This window comes from Phalacrocorax carbo, chromosome 11, assembly GCF_963921805.1.
Source record: "Phalacrocorax carbo chromosome 11, bPhaCar2.1, whole genome shotgun sequence".
NCBI classification, from domain to species: domain Eukaryota; kingdom Metazoa; phylum Chordata; class Aves; order Suliformes; family Phalacrocoracidae; genus Phalacrocorax; species Phalacrocorax carbo.
The window spans coordinates 14414995-14435742 of NC_087523.1; the positions used below are offsets into that span (position 1 = coordinate 14414995).

At 38.3% G+C, this 20748-nt stretch overlaps 1 long non-coding RNA gene across 1 annotated transcript in view; it reads right to left on the reverse strand.

Moving 5' to 3' along the window:
* Window positions 1-2204: 2204 nt before the first annotated feature.
* The window catches only part of LOC135315369 (uncharacterized), a 115510-nt gene continuing 96966 nt past the window's right edge, over window positions 2205-20748 (reverse strand). Inside the window, exon 3 of the long non-coding RNA XR_010374820.1 lies at window positions 2205-2282. This is a non-coding gene — a long non-coding RNA (uncharacterized LOC135315369). The remainder of the gene's footprint in view (window positions 2283-20748) is intronic.

Genomic DNA, 20748 nt, shown 5'->3' on the forward strand with positions numbered 1-20748 from the left:
AACCCATTTCTTCACATTTCCCATGGCTGGAGCCATGGGAAACTCCAGACGTATCTCACTGAATCTCATCATTGAATTCCATACAGGTTTGCTACAGACACCAACTGCCTTTAGAGAGAAATGAAACACAGTGAGAGGAAGAAGCCTCAGCTATGAGAGTTAGATACATCACGTCTCTAGGTAATTCCTCTGAGGCTCGTATTCAGGTGTTTGTGGACTGACGGGGGAGAGAGAAGGGGAGTACAATGTTTTCCCTCCAGCATAACTATTTCTTCCATAATGAAAATACAAATACTGATCTCAGATCCTTTATTACACCTGGGGAATAGTAAGGAAAGGAAAGGAAAGAATATTTGCAGGAAATAAATGGGATCTTTTGCAGTCAAATCTGAGTATTTTTGTTACACACAGCACTGACAGCCAAGTGCATTTCAAATTTGAGAAGGTGAATCACCAGAAGCATTTAGGGTTAAATCCATATCTTTCAAGTCAATGGTTGACAGTGGATTTCTCGGCTTGTGCTAAATCAGGTCTGGTGGCACTGTGGCACTGAGGCAGAGAATTGGAGTGTTAATCAAAATATTTTGCACTCTGCTTCTCATTAAATTTTCTGTGGGTTTTTGAACAGCTGTATTGGATTTACTATTCCAAGAGAGTAGCAGAAGATCCTTCAAAGACAGGCAAATCAGAGTGCCTGTATGTCACTGGGAGGTAGAAGGAAGTGAAAATATTGAGAACATAATCTGAAATTTCCTTATATAAAGCATATCAAATGTATTATGTTCTAGTTACTAACAATCAGGAAAGGTTTATGCGAGGAAAATAATGTTTCCTTTCTACCAAGGTAGGCTTTCTAAAACTGATAATAATATGAGTGTTGCATCCTTAACAGTTTTTTTATTCTTGTTATTGTTTCCCCTTTCCCCTGCAAGGAAGCTGTGAGAAAAATAAACCCATGGGATAAATAATTTAAAATACTGTAGCTAGTCTGAAAAAGGGTATATCTTATTTTTTACAATATTTGACATAAAGAAGTTGCATCATTTCTCCAGCCCTTCTTAATGCAACAAGAAGGATATTTCATTTAAAGATGAAAAGATGAGAAAGAAGACACTAGAGTTAATCAAAATAGTGAGTAAGATGAAGACAACAGACATATATACCCTCCAAAAGCCTCAAATAATGGTAACAAAGAGACCAAATCCTCAAAAGAGAGGATCATTAATAAGCACTAGATTAAATATTTCTAAATACTTTGAGATGAGAATTGTGCAGATTAAAGACAGCATATCAAGGTACTGCTTCCAACAGTTTAAAACAACCATTTCTGTTTAACACTTGCTTATATAGTAAGTACATATGTCATTTCAGGGAACACGTAATATTGACAATTTAAGATATCTATTTTTACCTTTGAAAATATGCAATTCATACAGTAGGATAATTATTTTTATCCTTTGGGGTTTATTTCACAATATAAACTTTGTAATTTTTGTTTAGTCTACAACTCTAGCTCTAATCTAGCTTTAATAATGCCTAGATGTAATAAAGTGCTCTTCATTAATAGCTTTGAAAGCACTTAAAATTGTGAAAATGTTCTGGGACTATGAAACTTCTACAAAAATAGAGCAAACTGCAGATACTAAGTAGCACAAATTGCTTTTAATGCAGCATTAAAAAGGTAGTTTCCAGAGTTTAACAAGAAAAATAGAACATCTCTAAATTCTTTCAAGCACTCCCAGTTAATAGCATTTTCATAAAATTAACTTGTAAAAGATTCCTATAGTAAAATTAGAATGCTTTACTGCAGCAGCAAAGTCTGTTACGGATATTGATAAAATGAAAGACCTCACTTCTGAACTATTATTCAGCAGTGCTAATAGCTTTCCATGTATAAAGATTAGCTACGATGAAGTATCCATGAGCATTTCAAATTCAGCTCTGTGATCAGCTCACAATTCAAGGTAAGGGCCATTTCATTCATTAAATAGATGAAGCATAGGTAGACAGGTATCAGCTACACTGTATACAACACATGAAATTAACATAATTATTAGAAGGATGTAAATATCTGAAGCAAATATGGATAACATACTGCTTATAACATTAGTAACTCATAAAATAGAGGTTTTCATGCATAATCCAGACAAAAGCAATATTGACTCCTGCTTAAGAGAAGTCAGACCATTAGTTTTCCCTCTCACCTATTCAAAAGGATAAGCATCAGAAGGCTACAGGCCTGCTTTCCTGCTGTCTGGATTCCAAGCACATCAGGCACACATCTAAAAGGTGAATAAAATCAGTGTAAGAACTTATTTACTTAAATATCCTTGTCAAAAGCCATTAGTCTCTTTCTGTGTACCGTCTTTGCAAGTTGTCACTGAACCAACTCTGTCTTCACTGACAGCATTCCCATTGTTTTAATCCTAAGATTATTCTAAAAGTACATCCTTTTTAAGTAATGGAGTTTCCTTCTTTCAGACCTTCCCACCTTTCTCATACGGAACCATGTTGAATGTGCACAGCCATAAACATAGCCCTTGTGGAAGCTGTCTTCTGTGGTCTCCTTTATTGCAGGACAGACTCCAGGGATCCTTAGTTCTGGGTTTGTTGGCTAAGCCTGTCTTGCCACACACACAGCTCACCTAAGGAGAGCTATTCTATAGCAGGAATATTTCCTGTTCTTCAAACTATAAGGCCATTTTACTTTCCTGTATAGGCAAGACACAGTTCTCCTTTGTTGCTGCCTCTTACACCAACAAAGATGAGACAAAACTGCCATCAGTTGCTTCATGGTACTATGTATTAACTCAGTTAGAATATTGCTGGTGTGTTGTGTCTGAAAACAGCTCTCGGCCCACTCACTGCAAATTGTTGAAACACCTAAAAAACTTTGGACCTACCCTATTTATGGTATATCCTGACAGTGTGGTAATCCTTGGATTTTATATAATTTGATTAAATAACTGCAGTTAGTGTAGACTATTTCAAAACTATTTGAAATCATATTTCCATTTCTGAGGGTGCAGGGGAGAAGCATGACTGATAGACCACTAATATAAATGTGATTTTAGCTAAAACAGATGCAGCAAACCTCAGTGGGTAAAGGTAGTAATAGCAAAGCAATATCTTTGCCAACAGCCAAACACTGCTTAGAGAATTCTTTTTCTTAAGAAAAAATCTTTTGGAATAGAAAGGATGTCTCAACTTTTGAGATGAACAATCTATTAAATGAGCCAGAACCAATTCCAGTAATTGTTAACTTCTTACAACTATGGGTAATGTGCAAGTCAGGTGTTTTTTTTTTTAATTTAGGCAATGCCGATAAAGATAGAAATTAATAGTACATTGCTATATACTGTTTCAAAATGCCATAGGAAAACAAGCTCCAGGAAGAGGCAGATACACCAAACCATGTATATGTAGCAGTTCAGGCTCTTTAAGCCTCACCTAGCAAGGTCAATGAATTTGCTTTTGGCCATAAATTATTAGTCAAGTGGCTATTTCATGTCTCTTTCCATTAGACTAGTGAGAAAACTAAATGTTTCTGCTCATCCTCTCTGCCACAAGCTGGTGGCACACTGGCAGAAAAGAATGAGGAAATGTAAGTGAGACTTTTTCCATTTTAGTTTTCTGAGGCAAGTAGAGCATTTATCTTTCCTTCCCCCTCAGGGTAGAATAGGAAACAAATGTGTACTAGAATAAATGACTCATGATAGCAAGGGAGTAATATAAACACCTATCTCCATTCCAATGCTGCTCCAGCCCTTTTCTTTAGCGGCAAGATGAACAGGGCAAATGAGGGAAGACATGGAAGAATCACGCCTGAAACTGCCACTAGCATTCTGCAAGGATTCCGTCCCAAAAGAGATGAACTGAAGGAAAGCAGAGGCAGTATCAGGGCAATCTTCCACTGCATGGATTCCTCTGTCCCCATACCTCTACAGAAGGACGGCACTACAGCCAATATGACTCATGATTTTATGGGACACACAGTAAGACAAAGATATCTCTCTCCTCCTTTCACATTCAACTGACTGGATTCTCCACAATTTTATCAACGCCAGCAGTAGCACCTTTAATATTAAATAGAGAAGACCCAGGCTAAAGCTTCTGTTTTCCAACTTATTAAAAACAAAGCATGAAATTAGAACATTTTATAGCTTTTGCATTGCAAAACTTTTGTGGGAGTTCAGCATGAGGAAACAAGCAAAGACATAACCTTGATTTATGTGCACTGGCAAGTTTCCCAGCGTAGCAGTAGAAACAGCAGAAGTTGAAACTTAAGATATGCAACTATGCAAGGAGCCTCACCTGGGGAAAGGAGGAATAAAAAAAAAAAAAGAACAAAGGAAAGCAAGACAACTTACCTTAGCAACATTAAGGAAAAGATGGCTAATTTGCTTTGTCAGTGACCAAGCTATGAGAAAGTTACAGTGAAAGACCTTTTAGCTCTTAAGATAGTAAATTACTTTAATAATAGTAGACATGTAGTTTGGCTTACATCCTTCTGTTAAGCTCCTAAGGAAAAATTCAATAAGAGAAAACAATTATATTGATTTATTTCCCCATCTTTACAGCTAGTTGCTCTTCAGCCTCAGTATATAGGTCCTTAAAGTGTTTAAAAAACATAGTATGAATGAAGCTCATTTCCAGGTTTTTGTCCTGAGGCTTCATACTGGAAGACCAGAAAATGTCATTATTGAGACATTGCCAGATAATACGGCAATCTGCCTACACTGGCTGTTGGTACTAGAGCACAGTTAAGGTTGTGCTACAACAGAAAACTACATCTTCTTCTCCATTTTTTAACGCAGTAAGGCCTTCTGGATGAGGAGGTTCTTTTCATGATAGGATTTGAGTTTTGGGAACACAGTTTCGTTCCACACTGAAAACAGCACAAGGTCTACCCCTCTGCCAAAGCCTGCCCCTCACTGAAGAGGGTTCTCTTCAATGCAAACACTGCTATATGTCCCTCTTCTGACTGAGGAGTCAAATTCAAAGTTGTGCCTCCCAAATCCAAGAAAAGCAATCGAATTATTAGCTGTGAGTAGATGAGCTAGTGTCGTGGCTTAGCCCCAGTCAGCAACTGAGCGTAACACAGCTGCTCGCTCACTGCCCCACCCCAGTAGGATGGGGGAGAGAATCAGATGGGCCAAAGTAAAAAAACTTGTGGGTTGAGATAAGAACAGTTTAATAACTAAAATAAAATAAAATAAATAAAATAAAATAAAATAAAATAAAAATATAATAATAATATGAAGATAATGAGAGAGAGAGATATGGAGGTGAAACCCAGGAAAAAAACCAAAAGTCATGAAACTGCTCACCACCCACCAATCAACACCACCAGTCCCTGAGCTGCAATCACTGCTTCCCCCAGCCAACTCCCCCCAGTTAATATACCAAGCATGACATTACATGATATGGATTGTCCCTTTGGCCAGTTTGGATCAGCTCTCTTGGCTGTGCCCCCTCCTCTCCCGGCTTCTTGTGCCCCTGGCAGAGCATGGGAAGCTGGAAAAGTCCTTGACTAGTGTCAGCTCTGCTCAGCAACAACTAAAACATCACTGTGGTATCAACGTTATTCTCATACTAAATTCAAAGCACAGCACAGTACCAGCTACAGTGAAGAAAATTAACTCTATCCCAGCTAAAACCACAAGAACCAGGGGGCCATTCCTCCTCATGCAACACATTTTAAGGTACCGAGGGAACTTTTTCTTACATTTGAAACATAGGGTGGTGGTGGTGATGGCTGGTGGCAGAACCAGATGGGAAAGCCGTGCATTTCTTTATTATTTGATGTAGAGACAAATAGGTTTTCTCTATAATGAGGAAGATTCATCATTCTGATCATTAAAAAGAGCTAAACAATGATAACACACTAGAAAAACTTCTGCAAGTACTGCATGCTACATTATTATTAGATTTAATAAGCTTCAAACTTGTATGATTTGTCTTAACGCAGGCCAAAGCAGAAGTCTTTTGAAGGTAAAAAATCATAACCCAAAGTAATAAATATACATAAATCCAATAAGAAATTATAGTAAAATATATCAACATTCATTGTCTTCCTCATTACTATTTTGCATCTGTATATTCCTAATTTTGGTCCTGAATAAATGTATGTTAGTGTTTGAAAAATATACACAAAGTACTTACTTGTAGTTATTAGTGTGGCATTAAGAAATAGTTTAATCACAGACACAGCATAAATATGCATCCAATCGCAAAACAGTAACATTTTTCCCCATTTTGGAATCAGTCAAGCATGATTTTACAATATTTTTAACCCCTCCTCTTTTCCTCCTCCCCATTCACTGCCCTCAAAGGAAAACAGCACAACATTGGCTTGGACCTTTGAAGAAAAGAGTCAGTTTGCAGATCTAACATTCAGCAAGCTTATCTCCCCCAGCCTCAAACAGTGTTCTTCAATGCTTGCTGAAAAGGCCCTAAAAGAAAAACACACGTTTTTGTTTTGCAGAAAAAAAACATTTCCTTCCTTCCTACTATTTTGAGGGTCAGGGAAAACTAACAAAATGAGGTTTGGAAGGAAGAATACTCACAGAAAGGATAATACTTTCTGGCAGGAATAACATATGGCCTATACACCTCTAAATAGTATCTGTGCTTGGGTCCAGCAGACAGGAGTTGCCTCTATTTTTGTCCTGAACTCCACACAGATCTGTTCTAGGGCAAAGTGAGGGAGCATCACACTGGCAGCAGTTGTTCCCAGCAGCACAGAAATGATGCCACCTGTTACACTGCTACACATATTAGAGCCTGCTTTACCTTAACACGTTCTTTAATACAGTGCTGAATACATTAACAGATATCAGTGTCTCAGCCCTGTTCACAGGTGTTTTAAATGGTAGGGGATGCTGGATTTTAACTGCTGTGGGAAAGGCAAATCAGTCCAGTCCAACCTTTTAATACATGCATTGCTGTAAAAAACCCCAACATCTGAAGGAAGATAGGTCTCACATCCTTTTGGGAAGTAACACACCAATTCTCAGATCTTAAAAGAAATGCAGGTGAACTCATGTGAGGGCAGAAACCATATGGGATATTGCAAAAGAAGCTCCATATTAGTAGTGCAATCCTGAATCCAAAATACTGTAGAAGTACTACAGCACATCATAAGTTAGCACAGTAAGTAAAAAAGCTGTTGTAAATTACTGTGCACACAAAGAATTGTTACTATTTCTGTATCAGCTTTTAACACTTGCAATTCAAAAATCACTAAATAATTAGATAATCTTCATATATGCAAATTGTTGCTTACCTTGGAAAACATCCCACTATGCCTGTTTTAAAACAGTAATTAGCTTCATGTAATCAGCTTCTCAACTATATATTGCAAAAAAGTTGCTAAGGATGAGAAACTAGTTTCTCAGCAAGCAGCAGCAGTTACATTGGTTACACAACTCTTCTACAGACAGAACTACAGCGAGTATCATGAAGACTTGGCATGAATTTCTGGACTCTTCATTTAGGTTCAACGCTACTGGAGACTGAATGTCGATATGCCCCTGAATACGGAGCATGGTAAAATAGTGACATCCATGGCCTGACAGAGCAGAGCACAAGAACAAAATTAATGGAATTGCAGCAGTTGAGGAAAGGAAGAGAGAAAGGCAGGAGCGATGAATCATTGCTCTCAGCTCCCTGCGATTCCTCTTGCTGCTCTGCACTCCGAGCCTAATTTTCAGTTGTGAAATCTTGGACCTGCACCCTATGACCACATGAGCTGCATTTTGGATGCTATAAAAATTCCACAGCTGCATACAGGATACTTACTGCATGCAGCCTTAAGTGAGGTACTGTGGCTCAAGGACTACAGAACATTCCCAAAAGGTCACTCTCAAGGCAGATGCAGAGCCAGGAAAAAAGACCAAACAGACCTTTTGTGATCCCAGGCGACACCTCAATTACAAAGGGTATCCTATCCTTTCTTGCAACTGCAACAAGCTTCTTTTGAAGGATTATACTTCTTGATGTATCTGAACACTTTTTGCAGTGAAATTAAATGGCAGTTGTCAAAAATATTTGTACATAATTACTCAACCATTTAAACCACCTGTCATAATTTTGCTGCAAGTGTCAAAGGTGCATTTTAGCATAAAAACCTGTAATAAACATGAAATTAGTTTTCATTACTTCGACTTAGTATGTCTACCAAAACGAATCTTTTACATTTACGGAAATCACCTACAGCATTAACTGTGACAGAGTGGCTTTTTGACCTGCCATACATGTAAGCCTCTAGGAGCAAGTACACAGCTCAGGTGCCTGACTGCTCACCCCAGATATGAAAGCATGGCAAGCATACAAACTAAAAACCTGCATTTTTATTTCCTGCAGGCTTGATAAATTTTACACAACACTGATACAGATTATAAAGTCAGGATTTGACATATGTGGTCTGTCAGCCCTATTGTTTGCCAGCATATAGCTAAAAACAACACTTAGGACTGCAGAGTATGGCTGGGACTCAAAAGTTTGCTTTTAATTTTGGATTTAATCTCTGAAAGTGGGAGAATTTAATGCAAAACTATTCAGCAAGCAACAATCCCCCTGGAAGCAGCAAGCCATCTGCTGAATATGAACCAGAGTTCAAATCTACACTGAAACATGAAACCCAGCAGGTAGCTGCGGTTGTTCTTCCTCACTAAGACGTACATACCGTTACACTCTGCAACAAATGATTCCCATCTCTGTGGTCTGAACAGAGCCTTTGTACTCTGAACTGCTAGTGCTTTATCGAAGTTGGTTAGGGAGGTGATCCTTTTGTTTCTGTAGCACACGCAAGGAAAAGAATTCAAATTTAAATGGTACGGTTTAGTCGTGGCAGCATACAATTCAGCCATTCATTTTTTATCAACGACAATTATCAGGCACTTGGTATGGCTAGAAGGATTTTAACACTCTAGGTTTAGAACCCTTGGCAAGGAGAAAATGATCACGTGATGTGATTTTTTTTCATGACTTCCTAAGTCTCCCCTTTCTTCCTTCCTCCCTCCCCCATCATTCTTTCACCTTACTACTACTTTTCATATCCTTATTTATAAGCATCTACCACTTTTCCACTGCTCTTGACCACTCTAAGTCCCTCATATATATTTACTTCTGGAAAGCTTATATTGTTCCAAACCACATTAAAGACCATGTGAGCAGTGAGGGCTGTCACAGTAGGATAAGGCCATATGACATTTGCTAACTTAGGACTCAGCATGTGAAACCACCACTAAAATTAAATAAAGTTGAAATGCAAACACAGAAAAGCATTCAAATACATTACAGGTCACACACAGAAATCACAGCTTCTACTGAGAAGAAACCTGCTCAAAAAACGCGCAATGGCAAGGGCACACATATACTGAGACATATTTTGTGAAAAAAGCCCGACAGTTTTTACTTATGCAGATATACCTTCTGCTTTTTACCTACAAAAACTGATTCATATTTTATTGCTGAAGCTTTCAAAAATAGGGCAGGCAAGCTAGTCTTAACAGAGAAAACAGATTCTTACTGATATGGAAAAACATCTTAAAAAGGAAGGAAGAAAGGTTAGTCTAGGACTCCACAGAAGACAGGAAAGAAAGTGCAACGAGAAAGAACTCCTCATTGAAAAGCAAGTTGTGTACTTGCCTGAAATAGTTACGTATTCAGAAAGATATTAAGGCTTAATCATATGTACTGTGCTCATGTTCTTGTCAAGTGGTACAGAAGAATTCAAGCGAATGGAGTGATCACACATTGAAAATGTTTACTTTGACATGCTGTGGAGCAGTATTCATTAGAGCATACACACAGAAACTGAACACTGAACAGAAAAGAAGCCCAGCTTGTGAAATACTTCCAGTTACCATTGTCAAGAGAGGTGAAAGATATTACAAGGTTAGGTGGCAAGATCAAAAGCATCCAGATGTAACACGAGGTTATGGAGTGACCTGTTCATAGGCACAGCTCCATTGGGGAATAGGTATACCTGTCATAATATAACTTGTAGCTTTTAATTTACTTACAAAAGTATTTTTCCACTGTTTTCTGCATAGAGAACACAAAGTAAATTTCAGTGTCTACACACAAATTACTTTTAATATTTTCAAAATAACAAGGCAAGAAGGATGGTATTTTTTTTATAAAGGAGACACACACCCGCCCACCCCACCAAAAAAAAACAAAAATAGCAGTTGGCTGCAATGGAATAGTCCCTGAGACTAGATAAAGTTATGACCATAAAGCTGTGGTAATGCTTTCTCCCACACCTCTTAGAGCTGTTTGATTTTGCACCAATATGAGAAAACAGCAATAGTGAAGATGGGTAATTTTGAAATATGTTTTGTAATGAAATAATGGAATCCAGTTCATATGTACAGACCAAAAAAATATTCAGACTTTGTACACAATACTTTCATCAATTTATCTAAAACTACTGCTGCTCAGAACAGCTCTCCCCGAATCAAACCAAGCTATCCCTGTTTTTACACATGCCTCAGACCAACTTGGAGGAAGGAAGCAAACTGAGTTTCACCTTTAGTCTAAAACCACTAATGAATAATCTTGGCCCAGGGCCTCTCACGTCTAAAGTGCAATGATACATTAACCATACAGGTAGACCTTCCCTTTACACAAAAGCAAGGAGGCCTATTCATCACAACAAAAAAAGAGACCATTTTGAAATCTCAGTTTTTCCATGGCCTATGTGAATCCTTAAAAAGAAAGAGAGAGAAAGAAAGAAAAAGAGAGAAAATGAGAGAGAGAGAGAGAGAGAGAGAAATTTGCATTGAAAAGGATTCTCACACCCTTTCCTCCCCTTCCAAGGAAGGCGGAGCCAACTGGAGGTACTGGATACGTACAAGTCGCAAACCTTAGCTTTTGCTAGTCAGTACTTGCATTACACACCCAGCTTTCTAAAAGGATTATTATAATAAATAATATTTCAATCACCAGTCCTCATACATGACTTTATTTTACAGTTCTTGCAAAAGTCAAGATGTCAAATCACCTTTATCGGTTCATAATGAGATGATGCTATGTCATAGCTGAGATGTACAAGCCCAACTATGCAAAACCGTGTAATACTGTGCAAGGTTCACAGATTGCTCCATTATTCAGCTTTACATTCACGCCACTGTTTAGCAAAACCAAGTGCTTGGAGAGTCAAATTTAATGTATTTTAATTACCTGATGTTCTGCTCTGATGAGCTGTTATATCAGAAATTGAAAAAATGAGGAATCTTCCTCTAAGAAGAATATTTCCAGACTAGGCATGTTTCTGTGCTTTACAACTTGTTTAAAATGTAGGTTGTGTAAAATTCTGTATAGGAACCTTTTTGCACAATATGATTCATAAACATGAATAATGCTCAACAATAATCCTGATGTTATTTTTGCTCTCCTGCATACACTAAGTAGCTTATTGTTGATACTGCTTTGCCCCTGGCAAAAAATAAGAAGTCTTTTGTCAATGTCCTCCTACATTTTTGTGTATGTAAAATCAAATTCCTTGTGTTATGTCATAACATTGAGAGAACTTAAGAAATTGTCACATACAAATCTGATGTTTCTATTTATGTGTGTGTGTATATATATACTTGGAATGTTTACACTAAAAGTCCTTCACATTCTGAAAAGCTCGGCTCCACAGATATTGCCAGTTGCAGTTACATTAATGAGGGCATTTTTATTTACATTCAAGAACAGTCAGAGAGATAAATCAACAGCATCTATATGCAGATGGATGATATCCAAAAAAAGTTTAAAAAAAATAAGCAAAGATTAACTAGCTCTGATCTTGGTTTTGTCAAAAGTAAGGTTATCTGGCACTTTCTGAAAGAGATAAGACAAGCATATACAGATTTCAGGACTGTCATCTCTCATACCCTGAAGTACAGCCAGCACAGAACAATACATAGAACATTATAAAATTTGGTTTATTACATATATCTGTTTCCTTCAGTCCTGAAAATATCAACTTAGACAAGCAGAGAGAATGGTGGTCATGGCAAAGATTTAAGATGTAGATGTATATTGACATCAAATAAAAAGTTTTCATAACTTACAAAGAGTTGCGTTATTTTTTGGCATGGCTTTGATAAAGACAAAGTATTTGATATGTCATGAAATTCATCATTATTTCTGTGATACATGTAAAGTAGCAGAATGATATAGAACTTGGTTATGATTCATAATCACTTCCATTGACAAACATAAGTGCCGTTACGATAACCTTCCAGTAACATTTACCCCAAAAAACTTGTCTTAAATTTCTTTCTGCAGGTCCAAGAATTCTAGTCCCTATCTCCCACTTCCCAGTAATATGCCTTTAGCAGTAAGGTATGATCCTCTAGCAGAAGGATATGGTGTACCATTTCCGTTTACCAACTAGGTGTACCAACCCAAGCCAGTCAATGTAATCTTTTTGGATTTCAGTAAAGCTTTCCATACTGTCTCTCACAGTATCCTCCTGGACAAAATGTCCAGCACACGGCTGGATAAACACACAATGCAACGGGTGAGCAATTGGCTGATGGGTTGGGCTCAAAGGGTCATAGTAAATGGGGTTACGTCAGGCTGGCGGACAGTCACTAGAAGGGTTTCACAGGGATCCATCTTGGGGCCGGCACTCTTTAATGTCTTCATAAATGACTTGGATGCAGGACTTGAAGGAATGCTAATTAAGTTTGCTGATGGCACAAAACCAGGAGCTGCTGTTGACACTCTCGAGGGCAGAGAAGCCCTGCAATCTAGACAATCTGGGCAATCACCAACGATATGAAGTTTAACAAGGGCAAGTGCCAGATTTTGCACCTGGGGCACGGCAAGCCTGGATGCACAGACAGGCTGGGGAACGAGGGGCTGGAGAGCAGCTCTGCAGGGAGGGACCTGGGGGTTCTGGTCGACGGCAAGGTGAACACGAGCCAACAGCGTGCCCTGGCAGCCCAGAGGGCCAGCCATGCCCTGGGGGGCATCGAGCCCTGCATCGCGGCCGGGTGAGGGAGGGGATTGTCCCGCTCTGCCCCGCGCTGGGGCGGCCTCACCTCGAGTGCTGTGGGCAGTGTTGGGTGCCACAGGACATTGAGGGTATAAAGCTACTGGAGAGTGTCCAGAGGAGGGCCATGAAGTTGATGAAGGGTTTAGAGGGGAAATAGTACGAGGAGTGGCTAAAGTCACTTGGTTTGTTCAGCCTGGAGCAGAGGAGGCCGAGGGCAGCCCTCATCGCGGTCTGCGGCTTCCTCACAAGGGGAGGAGGAGGGGCAGGCACTGATCTCTTCTCTCTGGTGACCAATGACAGGACCCGAGGGAATGGCAGGGAGATGTGCCAGGGGAGGTTCAGGTTGGGTATTAGGAGAAGGTTCCTGACCCCAAGGGTGGTGGAGCCCTGGAACAGGCTCCCCAGGGAGGCATCACGGCACCAGCCTGGCGATATTCAAGAAGCATTTGGACATCGCCCTCAGACACATGGTGTAAATTTCAGGGTTGTCTTACGCAGGGACAGGATCTTTGTGGGTCCCTTTCAACTCAGGACATTCTATAATTCTATGAAGTCAGAAGTCCTAAGAGAAAACAAAAGGGAACATGATTCTCAAGGATAGATGAGGACACGCAGTGCGTCCAGAGGGTCTCAGCAGATAGAAACCAAGTTTATTCCATAGAAGCACAGTCCTAAACTCTTTAGCCATAGGATTACACTTCATTAGATCGAACTGTCCTATATTTGAAGTTGCATGTTTAAGTTTTATACCTGTCCCGACGATTCGGTTTAGGATAGAGATAGTTTCCAGCATCATTTGAGGCAGATACAGGAAAAGAGTAACTGCATCATTTCTACAAGTGTGTTGTTCAAGACAAAGCAAACTGAAGTTAGAAATCAATGCACACCTTTAAAAACATACTAAAGAAAAACAAATTATGAAATCAATCTGATGTCTACTTTCAGTTTATTACTAAGATGCACAATCAGGTGATATCCTTGGAAAAGGTATTTTCATGCCTGGTCCAACTCAGGATGAAAGAATTTAAATTTGCCAGCTAGAAAGCTAAAGATTTTCCTTAGTTCTGTTATCTCCTCAACCTTGTACTATCCTGTGCTCTTTCTATATATTTCACTTCTGTGAACAGCCTGCTATTTAGCCTAATTTTTCCAGTATCTGAATGTAATAATTCAAAACACGACAGGAAAAACAAGCAGAAGGCATAAGCAGACTGCAATTTAGATCAGATTAATATTAGACTTTTAGTCTACGTAAGTGACAAAGGCTGCATCATACTGCAGGCTGCTGGCCTTGGTGTTGATTGTCCCAAGTCTCTCAGACTTTCATGCCCTAAATGGTCCTTCTCATGGTACCAAAAACACAAAAGCTGCTGATGGCAGCAACTGAATCAAAGATCAAATTCTTAGTTCTTTGGGCACCAAGAGAAATAGAAGCAGTGAACTTTGTGAGCTGCATTTATCAGCACTGTTAAAATACGAGGCAGGGTAAGGGGCTCTCTGTCTCTTTTGCTATCCAGCTCTATTCTTTGTTGGAAATGGAGTACTGAACACTTTTTTATCCAAGACACTTATTCAGGGAGACCACTGCAGCTCTTGATGCTAACAGTGTGACTTGCTCCTTAACTCTTCCAACCAAAAAAAAAGAAAAAAACTCACCACTGAATCACAGTCCCTTTTCCTTCATTTCTGATCAAGTTCATACTGTCTTTTGATTGCAGCGTCCCATGAATTCTTACTGCTATAGAGTACAGCACTTTATCATCTACCGAAAACTGTATTGTGCAGTGTTTGGAGGAAGCCTCTTATCCTCCTGATATTGAGGACAAAGAAGGGAATTTTACTTGGTTTCATTTCATCCTTGTAGGATTGCCATGAAAAAAAAAAGAATAGCCAAAAGGAAGAAAAAGTCATGACTGTAGAAAACCTGAAGAAGACAAAAGAACTGAGACCTACCTCATCACAGATATTTTATTGACCTTAGTGTACTTTTTACTATTGTTTTACCTGATGCTGCAATTTCAGCTAATTTGCCATATTTTCCTTGGCGACTTTCTTACCCTTATTCAGTGAGGCTGAAAAACTTTGACTTGATAATGAATATATAACTGCTAAAAGAAGTGCTGTATCTCTTTTCTGTAAATTCTTTTTATTAGCATAGAGCTACTTATTAAGGTACTATTATTAGGACACAAACTGATAATAATGACTGATGTATCCAGATTTGCTGCTTAAGTGTTCTGTTGCATATAAGCTAGTTAGGCATGACTGTTTCAATTGTAAAGTCATAAATTACTCAAAAATATTTTAAAGTAGATTTAAAATTGAATAGGAACATCTATATTGATAATTACAGGCTTAAGAATACTGTTCTGTTGCTGTTGTTTTTTCTAAATAAGGGTGTAATTTGAATTTTCAAAGCAACAATCCTTTTTTTTTTTTACTTTTAATTTGTATTAGTTTTTTATATAGTAAGTCAGAGTATTGGAATATATTTAAAACAACTTACAGACAAATGTGTTGTGGCATCCTTCCAAGTCACTCATTTTAAGTAGTAAATAGCATTACTGTATTATTATACATATAAGATGAACCTTTTAAAAACCAGTGCTTCTTAAACATAAGACTTCGTAATCAAAATGCTGAGATAACAGAGGATTCAGAGGGATTTTCTCCCTTCTCATACAAGGAGATTTCCAAGCTGTTGACAAAGAATTCTTAACTTAGTAACATGGGAAGAGAGGTAAAGGAGATGGACAACTACACATAGTTTATTCTGTATTAATTGGGAAACTTGGACAGGTAAGTGGTTCCAGACCTTCCAGGTCCTTTCCAGAAATTCATGCATTTTCTGGAAAAATCTGCCTCCTCCTCAAACAGCTAGAAAAATCATCATCTGTTCAGGCTGTTTTTCAGCTTGCCCCATACAGCTCTCCTCTCCTCTGTCATCTTAGATTAATGACATTCTTCTATTGCTGTGTCCCTTCAAATCCATTCTGTACTTCCCCCCATCTCCTACGTCACAGTCTCCCTGCTAAGATTCTGAAAAGTTTATCCATCTTTGCCTTTATTCTGTCTGCCAGCTCCTTCCCCATGGCCTTCCAGCCGAGTGCACGGCACAGCTCCTCAGCTGGAACAGTAATTCCGGATCAGTAGGCACCTGCTCAGCCACCTCTGATAATACAGCCAAGTGTCCTGCTCTTTCCAAAGAGCAAAGTAGTAAATCCAAAATTTCAGTGTGACAATTTAGAAGACACTTCATCCTTTAGTTTTCTTCCTGATAAAATTTAGGTATTATGGATCAGGTTTGTATTTGCAGTTATTTAGAAAAGTTCCTTTCAAATCAGGCCTTACCATTTCAAGAGATGAGCAGTTGTGATAATTATGTCCCTAACAAACTGAACTGACAAGAATAATACAGACACTTTTTTTTCCCCCTCAAGGAAATGATTTTCAATGTTTTGAATTTTATATCAAAACTTGATGATAAAGTTTTACCAACACACAGGAGATAGCTCTAAATGCCGGTTATTTGACTCAGTTATAAGGCTGCATCCATCACAATTTTGCATTTCATGTGTTTTGCATAAACATGGAAATATGTTATTGAATGAGCCATAAAGAAAAGGCAATTTTAAATAATCATAAATCCTGAGTCTCTGAAGAGTTTTTGTAAAAGGGAGAATTATTGGCAAAGATCAGGTAAGTCTTTTTTTTCCTGTTTCTCTCAAACATAAAGCACATCATTTTTGTCAACCGTTCAATAAACTAAAGAACTTAGGGAAATGGTGGACAGCTGACTGCAGTAAAGGTACAGAAAAGACCATTTGTACTAAAGTAATTCTTCTCCTATTGTATTATAACTGTACGCAGCTTTGAACACATTATAAGTTAGGCAGAGAAAATGGAAAAAAGTAATAATTTCTTACATGATGTATGTTATGGCATTTGCAGGAGTACATTGGCAGACACAAAAACATTTTAAAACAATTTCAATGGCATAGCACAGAGAAACTTCTCATAAGCGCAGTGTATGTGTTGAATCATCCTCTGGAAATGCTTATCAACAGGACATTCAAAATAGGCAGCTTACATTTTTTTCTGATTATTAGAAATCGGATTACAAACATCCCAGTGGGCAGAAAATGTTTGCATGTTCCACTTATGCAGCTAAAAATCAGATAAGAAATTCATAAGGGTACAGATTCTTAATTCCTCACAGCTCTGCCATTGCATAGATAGAGAGTTTTCATTCAGGCTCTTTCAAACCAGATGCTTTACAATTTTTCAGTTTGCCAGCACTTTAAACTACTACATATGTTGAAGTATTTTCTCATCTAGTAAAAGACTTAAACAGAGGCCTATTTTTGTTCACAGATTGATATACTTTGCTGAGTCTGGGCTACAATGGTCTGCTGAATAGGAAAGGCTTTGAAAGCTTCCAGTGTCTCATCCAATAGATTTTATTTAAGGGAACATAGCTGGACTAAAGACTATTATAAAAATTAATTTCTGTTATTTCAGTTGTATAAACTGATAATAGCCTTTTGATTATTCTTTAAAGTTCTTCAGAAACCCAGAAGGTGCCTGGATAAACAAAACATCTACCATTTTAATGTAGTCAACTTAGAAATCATACCCTTTGTATTTTTAAATACATTATGCTGCTTTTATTTACTATCAAGGTAAAGTCCACAGCCTGGTGTTAATAGGAGAGCAGTCATAGTATTTAACACTCTTGAAAAGAGGGGAGTTAATCTTATGAAGAAAAAATATCAATTAGTTCTATTGAATTTCACCTACAGCAAATCCCATATGAATTCCAAGTGTAAATTGTCATGAAGCAATTGAAATAGATTTGCATATGTATAGGCTATCAATCCAAAGCACTAACTCACAATTTTTAAAAATGTAAATTAGGAATGCGTTGCAATAAGAGACAGAAAAGCCAATACTCCTAAACACAAATTTACCATTTTCCTTAACATTATACTTGCCTGCCATGTTCAGATCAATTAGTTCTTTATCTCAAGCAGATTCAAAAGACCTTAAGGTAAATTAATTTTCTGAAACAGGCCAACATTGCTAAAGGCCCCAGCCACCCATTGTGTCAAATCAGAAGACAGGGAAAGGACGGCAAGAGAAAAAGGGCAGCAAGAGGAAAAGGAAGGCCTGATCTGTTACTTAATCTGGGAACAAAAAGCCAATACCTAAACCCAAAGCAATTTTTTGCAAGTGGTGTATCAGGTGTAATGTATTCCTTGCTCTTGACTTCAGTGGTGGTGGAGTAGCTCACAGAGCTCATCACTGGCAGCGCAGGCACTCTACAGACTTGAATTCTACTGGATAATTCCCAAATCCTAAATATTTTGGGTTTTTAGGAAGGCCAACAAAACCCAGGAAATTAAGTCTGACTCTCTGAAAAAAAAAAGCGTCCCTTGAGTTTCAGTCACATCCCTGCATTTAGTCTTTTATCTCTTGCTGGTTTGTGTCAAAAGGTTTTAATTCAGGTTCTCTTGTATTTACACTGTAAATCGTTTCGCCAGACACCACTCGGAAACAGAAATGCACCCATATGAAAACAATGTAATATTAAAATGCTGTTATCTGGGGCAGGGGAAAGTCAGGGTAAAACATCTCCCTCCAAGCAGAGCTGTTAGTAAAATGGCTTTCCCATGCATTCTGCCCCCTTTCTATACTTTATCCCAGATTCTGAATTCAATCACATCACAGATGTGCCAAGGCAGCCACTGAGTTGTTGTATTCTTATTTTGGTCTCACCTTGCCCTCAAAGCAAAATCCAAGAAGACCTTAGAAAGTATATTTTATTCCTAACTTAGTCTATGATGTTTTGTTTTAGCAGATATCAAAGAGTCAGTTAGCATAATCAGGTATTATTGGCAATAAATATTTTCAGAGCATAGAGTTATTTCATTTGTATCCAGGCTAATGTTTGTCCTTGCTTCCTTAAAATTGTAACACTTTGCTTAGTCAGCCAAATTACTAATTTGGCAGGGCAGGTGGTGCTGTAGGAGTGGATGTCTCTCTGTCCTGTGCAGTTCTTCCTTAACTGATCAATCTCTGTTTCTCACAAAGGTATACACGTATGCACACATACACAGCTGAGTTCAGAAAGGTGTAATGGCCATCTGACAGTTGCAAAAAGCTCATTTGGAGCAAGGAGAGGATGCATAAACCTCTGCGATGTCCTTTAACAACTGCTGGTGGTATTCTGTTGGAAGCGTGTTGGCTACACTAATAACCCTGTTAATGGACAGCACTTACATGTGCATTCATCAACATCAAAAGCACCCTCAGGAAAGGAAGTATGACCCCCACCGGGACTACAGACTGAGCTGACAACTGCGCTAATGTCCAGCAAATACGAGTGTGTTCAGGTCCACCACCATATACACAACTAGGATTTCTAAGCAACTATTTTTTTGAAATTAGATAACTATTAAAAATCAGAATGACACCAATTACTTGGAAAGTGTTTTTTATCACTTTACTTGGAAAAATTTTATTTCCTAAAGAGAATGGATTTTATGACATTTCAGTAAATCCCTCATGCCCCTGACTTAAATTTACCAACACTGAAATGGTAGAATAAATATGTTAGCTTTGCAGCCATTTAAAACACATTACAGTGTTAATAATCCTACTATGAAAGATTTCAGGACTCAACTTTTTAGCACTGAGCTATAGGGTCACTGCTTTGACAACAAGACTGTCTTAACATCCAGTCCCTAGTCACCATTTCCCACCACCACACTACAGTCCACCTTCACTTCTGATGATACTTGTGAATACATTCTGTAAACCAGTCACCAAAATGACCTATCAAAAATAATGTCTGCACCTCCACTTGGGGGGAGGTCATTAAACTCTGTGAAACAAAAGGTTTCTGGAAGATGAGAAGGAAGAACACTGTTCGCAGAACACGGAAGGTATATCCTTTTCTAAGCCATCTAGAAAAGCACAACAGCACCTACAGCAGGATGAATGTCCAGTGAAGATGCTCATAAGTAAGCACATTTTACTTTTGGCTAAGGTCAAGTCTAGTGTAATTGCAGCACCTCAGCTCAGGAAACAACACCAGAGGGACAGTAACTTCATAATCTGTATATTACTAGAGGAAGGAGGACTTCAGTAACTATCACCTTGAACAAAAGAATTGTACTTAGCTATCAGTCTACTCAGATTTCCACAGGAATAAATAATGGGTGGAATAAAACATGGTCCTTAACTACACGAATATGTTTCTGATTTGCTTCCAGCCAAGTTGAAACATCAAATACTTGTAAAATGTGCTTGACAAAGATCTTGCACTAAATAAGGAAAATCAAGCATGTCTCACTGGTATTCCATCTCCTAATAAATCCCTGTGAAGTTATAAACAGCTTTCACACATTTAATTGATCGTATACTAAAGTGTCACCTCAACAAAAACATATGTGGTTTTGGGGGGAAAAAAGCATTAAGCGTACTGCAGTGCGATAGTTCGAAACACGTTCTGTGACGACATGAAATAGCTATGCAAAAGAGCAGGGCAAAGTGTCAGAATGCTTTAGTTCCAAGACCTCATTCAGTGCTGGAATAATGACAGAACTCACTGGGGCCGAACAGGAAATGTTCAAGATGTAGATCTAGTAATTCTTTTAAACAGACAAAGAACAGGAGGAAAAGATTTCTGGTTACAACATCTGAAGTTACAATTTAACAGAACAGTATAGAGAAGCATAAGG